Source organism: Podarcis erhardii (assembly GCF_964252035.2).
Source record: "Podarcis erhardii genome assembly, chromosome: 3".
NCBI classification, from domain to species: domain Eukaryota; kingdom Metazoa; phylum Chordata; class Lepidosauria; order Squamata; family Lacertidae; genus Podarcis; species Podarcis erhardii.
Genome location: NC_138507.1, coordinates 117243022 through 117249431, shown reverse-complemented (window position 1 = coordinate 117249431; position 6410 = coordinate 117243022).

Sequence of the window (6410 nt, the reverse complement as noted above, 5' to 3'; positions counted from 1 at the left end):
TCCTGCTCCCACCCAGTGGGCTGGTGCTCACCTGTCGGTGGCAGGGGGCATGGAGGGTGAACATTCCCCTCCTAGCCTTCCTCTCCCACTTGATGGGCTGGTGCTCGCCCAGGGGCAGTGGGGGATGGCAGCCCCCTCAGTATTGGGGGGCTCAGCCCCCTATAGCCAGCACCCCTGGGGATGGGCCACCTCAGTTGACCTGTGTCATGACATGGTCCCTATCCCAGGCCTGACCCTGCTCAAGTGTCAGTCCTCCATCAGGAGACTGATAATGGAGAAACAGCTGAGACAAAGCCTACCTAAATCTGTCATCAATAATGTCATGGCCAGTTCTTAATCCCAGATTATTGTCTTGTCGAGTTTGTTGTTCTCATCATTGCTTTTTTCTTCACCCGCAGGGGTGGGCATGGGGCACGGCATGTGGGTCCATAAGAAGTAAACCCTTTCCATCAACATAGGACTTACCAGTCCACAAATGGGAACAGGACAATTGCATAAGTAGGTGACCTTGATTAAATCGTATTGACAATCTGCAATAAATAATTCTAGTGGAAGTGGAGAAGTCATTTTGGGGAGCCAACTATCAGGAAAAGATAAAAATCTTACTATATATTGCAGCAATACATTTTTTCACCACACATTCCAAGTTCTCGGTCCTTAGTTTGACATGGCGAATATGTACAAGTGCCCGAGAGCTTCCTACAGTTCTCTGGAGTGTCTTCTGTATCGCAGTTATTTTTGACTCTGAAATGAGAAAATTCCCACCTCCAGCCAGTGTTTTTTTCTGCTTGTTTATGAGGGTTCTGCAGCATGGAGAAAATGCCTCATTAATTCTAGTTTTATTTATTTATTTTCAATCTCTCTCTCTCTCTCTCTCTCTCTCTCTCTCTCTCTCTCTCTCTCTCACACACACACACACACACACACCACCCTTCATCTGAAGATCACCGGGCATTTTACAGTATGCAAACACAAATTTGTATATATAACAAACAAAACAATAATCTCACCACCACATGCATAGTTTACAAGGTCATAGGTTGTTCAATAAGCCAAAGTCTCGGGAGAAGAGGAATGTTTTCACCTGATGCTCACAGATATGTAAAGAAAGTGACAGTTGAGTCTACCTGAGGAGAACTTTCCCCCCCCAAAAGAGAAGCCACTGCAGAAATGGCCTGTTCTCATGTGGAGAGAGAGAGAGAGAGAGAGAGAGAGAGAGACCTTGAGGTATTGTGGTTATGAACCATTGAAGGCTTTATACGTCAAAACCAGCTCTTTGAATTGAGTGAGGGAAATTATTTGGCAGCCAGTGAAGTCAGGCCAGGATCAGTGCAATATGTTCAAACTGTCTTGCCCTGGTAAGCAACCTGGCCACTGAATTCTGCACCAACTGAAGTTTCCAGACTGTCTTCAGAGGCAGCCTCATCTATAACACATTGATGTAATTCCTGCTATGAGGCTGTTATTCCTCATAACAACCATCTCTTTGCTTAGAGATGGCCCGGGATGGGATAGCTATGACTGAGGGGCAGTGGTTAATGAAAGCCCTGTACATAGCAGTCAACTTACAGATTTGAAAATAAGGGACCAGCAGCCTCGAAAATAAGGGATCAGCAGCCAAAATAAGGGATCAACAATTACTTTTATAAAATACCTATTTTGTTGCGTGCAAATGGCTTTAGATACCGATTAGGTCCATAAATTACCATATAGCATATATTTAGCACGAAAACAGCAACAATTGGCCCTGTAATGTATTTTCACGTTTCTGGAGAATCACCTGTCCTAGTAGACCACAAGCTTAACGTGACTAAATAGTGTAATGCAGGAGTGAACAAAAGTTATTGCTATTCTAGGCTGTGTCAACAAAATTCTAGTGTTCTGATCAAGGAAGTCACAGCACTACTCTATCCTGCCTTGGTCAGATCACACCTGGAATACTGTGTTCTGGGCACCACAATTTAAGAAGGATATTGACAAGCTGGAACATGTGCAGAGGAAGGCAATGAATATGATCAAGGGTCTGGAAACCAAGCCTTAGGAGGAACACCTTCAAATATGGAAAGGGAGGGGACCTTTTTCTCTGAAGCAAAAATGACATGGACTAGAATTGATCAAATATGGACTTCTAGTAATCTGGTATCGAAGGTTAAAAAAATAGAAATCTGCCCAAAGACCTGTTCTGACCACAATGCTGTCAAGATGGAAATGAAACTGACAACAGCTGGAACCTTTAGATGGAGAATGAATGACACCCTCTTTGGAGATGAGGAAATTTGTAAAAAGGCCCAAAAAACACTTAAAGACTACTTCGAGATTAACATGAGATCAGACACCGAAAAAAGAGTTATTTGGGATGCAAGTAAAGCCGTGATGCGTGGCTTCCTAATACAACAGAATTCAATAAAGAGGAAAAAACAGAATGAGAAGAAAGAGAAAATTTGGAACCTAATAAAAGAAGGGGAGAAGAAATTGAGATCTAAGCCTAAATCTCATGAGATATTAAGAGAAATAAAATTCTATCAAACACAATATATGGAATTGATGAATCAGGAAATAGAATGGAAAATTAAACAAATGAGACAAAAGACTTTTGAGTCCGCAGATAAATGTGGGAAGCTACTGTCTTGGCAACTGAAAAAGAGGCAAAAATTGAATACAGTGACATCACTTGAAGTAGATGGGAAGTTTATTAATAAACCAAATGAGATAAGCAATTGTTTTCAAAGTTTCTTCAAGAAATTATACAAACAAGGGCCAAAAAACGAACAGGAGATAGAAGAATTTATCGGAAAATACGGCCTACCAAAAATCTCTGAAAATAATAGAAGGAGTTTGAATGAGAAAATTACAGATCAAGAAATAGAGAGCGCCATTCAGGATATGCAGCTGGGAAAATCACCAGGACCAGATGGACTAACCGCGAGATATTATAAAGTACTGAAGGATTGGTTAATACAACCATTGAAAGAAGTCTGCAATCAAATTTTGGAAGGGAAAAAGGCTCCCGAATCGTGGAAGGAAGCATTCATTTCACTTATACCGAAGACAGAAACTGAGAAACATCAAGTTAAGAATTATCGCCCTATATCACTTTTGAATGTGGATTATAAAATTTTTGCAGACATTTTAGCAAAAAGATTCAAAAAAGTGTTGTTAGAGGAGATTCACAGGGACCAAACAGGCTTTCTACCGGGCAGGCAATTGTCAGATAATGTGAGGAATATTATAGATATTCTAGAACTTCTGGAAACTGACATAAATAGAAAAGCTGTTTTGATTTTTGTGGATGCAGAGAAAGCCTTTGACAATATTTGTTGGAGCTTTATGAAGAGGAATCTCCAAGGGATGGGGGTAGGCAAGAACTTTGAAAATGGTATAAGTGCAATTTACTCTGAGCAAAAGGCCAAACTAATTGTAAATGGTATGGTTATGGACGAAATTCCAATAGAGAAAGGGACACGACAGGGATGCCCAATCTCTCCTCTATTGTTTATATCGGTACTGGAGGTTTTCCTAAATATGATTAGAAGAGACCAGCTGGTTAAAGGTATACAGGTCGGAACTAAACATTATAAGTTAAGAGCATTTGCAGATGATCTAGTTTTGACATTACAACAGCCAGAAACCAGTACAAAAAGAGTTTTGGAACTTATTGAAATATTTGGTCAGGTAGCAGGTTTTAAATTAAATAAACATAAGACAAAGGTGTTGGAAAAAAATCTTACGGTGGGGGAAAAAGACAGTTTTCAAAGAGAAACTGGTTTGGAAATTACTAAAAAGGTAAAATATCTGGGGGTGAATTTAACATCTAAGAATGTGAATCTACTTAAAGATAATTATGAGAAATGTTGGGCTGAAGTGAAGAAAGATTTTGATATATGGTCAAGATTGAGACTTTCCTTGTTAGGCCGAATTGCTGTTATCAAGATGAATGTATTGCCGAGATTGTTGTTTCTGTTCCAGACATTGCAAATTCTAGATAAGATGGACTTTTTCAAGAAGTGGCAGAAAGACATATCTAAATTTGTCTGGCAGGGCAAAAAACCCAGAATAAAATTTAAGATTCTAACTGATGCAAAGGATAGAGGGGGCTTTGCCCTGCCGGACTTAAAACTTTACTATGAAGCAGCAGCTTTCTGCTGGCTGAAACCATGGCTACTTCTTGAGAATACAGACATTCTAGACCTGGAAGGTTATGATAATAACTTTGGTTGGCATGCATATTTATGGTACGATAAGGTAAAGGTACATAGAAATTTTAAAAACCATATTGTTAGGAAAGCATTGTATAATGTATGGAATCGATATAAAGATTTGTTTGAAAGTAAAACCCCTAGGTGGTTGTCACCAATGGAAGCCAAGGCGGTAAAAAGACTGAACATGGATACAGATTGGCCAAAATATTGTGAAATTATAGAATATGATGGTGAAAAGTTGAAACTACAGAGTTTCGAGAAATTGAAACCTAAAGTCCGAGATTGGTTACATTATTTCCAGATCAATGAAACTTTTAAGCAGGACAGAAAACTAGGATTTCAGAAGGAGAGGTCAAAGTTAGAAACAGAATTGCTAGAACCCAATACTAAGAATTTGTCTAGAATGTATAATCTGCTGCTAAAATGGAATACACAGGATGAAACGGTTAAATCAGCTATGATTAAGTGGGCACAGGATATTGGTCATGATATTATGTTTGCTGACTGGGAGCAGTTATGGACCACAGGTATTAAATTTACAGCATGCAGTGCCCTGAAAGAGAACATAATGAAAATGATCTATAGGTGGTACATGACCCCAGTCAAGCTTGCAAAGATATATCATTTGCCCAATAACAATTGTTGGAAGTGTAATGAATGTGAAGGAACTTTTTATCACCTTTGGTGGACCTGCCCAAAGATTAAGGCCTACTGGGAAATGATCTATAATGAAATTAAGAAAATCCTTAAGTGGACATTTGTAAAGAAACCGGAGGCTTTTCTCCTGGGCATGGTCGGCCAATTGGTACCAAAGAAAGATAGGACCTTTTTTATGTATGCAACAACAGCAGCAAGAATCCTTTTGGCGAAGTATTGGAAGACTAAAGAATTACCTACTCTGGAAGAATGGCAGACCAAGGTGACTGAATTTATGGGACTGGCAGAGATGACCGGCAGAATCCGTGACCAGAGGAAAGAGACAGTGGAGGAGGACTGGAAAAAATTTAAAATCTATCTTAAAAATTGTTGTAAAATTTCGGAATGTTAAGATGTCAAGGGATTGGATACAAAGAATTACAGCTATAAATTGAAATTTATAAAATAGAATTTTTTTTTTAAAGAGAATTAAATATAAAAATGGGATGAAGAATTGCTAAAAATTTTAAAATATGGATGCAGTGAAGGGGAGGTTCGGGGAAGTCGTGTTATGTTTATTTGTTTTTTGTTTATGTTGTAAAATCAATAAAAATTATTTAAAAAAAAAAAAAAGGAACACCTTCAAATATCTCAAGGGCTGTCACATGGAAGATGGACCAAGCTTGTTTTCTCCAGCTCTGGAGGGTAGGACCTGAACCAATGGATTCAAGTTACAAGAAAGGAGATTCTGACTAAACATCAGGAAGATCTTTCTGATGGTAAGAGCTATTCGGCAGTGGAATGGACTCCTTCAGAATGTGGTAGAATCTCCTTCTTTGGAGGTTTTAAAGCAGAGGTTGTCTGGTCATCTTTCATGGATGCTTTAGTTGAGATATCTGCATTTCAGGGAGATGGACTAGATGATCCTCAGAACCCATTCCAACTCTATAATTCTATGTCTGGCTTTCATCTGACTTAAAAGAACAGACCTATATAATTTGCAACTTTCATGTCATGTAGAGTCCTACTCTTGATTCTAGTCCTTCTGATGACAGTGTAGGAGTCATTATGGCAAGCCATTGATTTGAAAGAGAGAGAAATCTTACGGGAAACGGCAGCAATACAGTTGTGGACTGCACATTCCAAGCTTTTGGTGGCGGTTTTGACATGGGATCTTAGCACAAGTTCCTGAGGCCTTGGTGCATGTTTCTGGAGAATCGGCTCTGAAGCCATCAACTGTAAAGAGAAAATGGGGTTGTTTAGCAATAGCGACTTCATCTTTCTGGCAGATATATTGGGAGTTTTTTCTCTTTCTGCCAGGGTATCATCATTTGAAGAGAAGGGTCCATTCAAAACCTTCTAATAACAACAATACTTAGCATGCATATAGTACTTATGAACAGCTGGCTGTTGCATTTGATTGTCACCCTTCCTACTATTTCTTTCAGCTCAATCAATTTTATGCTCTACCAAGTGCACATGGGAGATTAGCTGCTCTAGAACCACCTAGTAGGTTAAAAGCAGAGGCAAGTGGTGATCTACCGTCTTTCAGACTTGCTGTTTACCTTGTAAGCC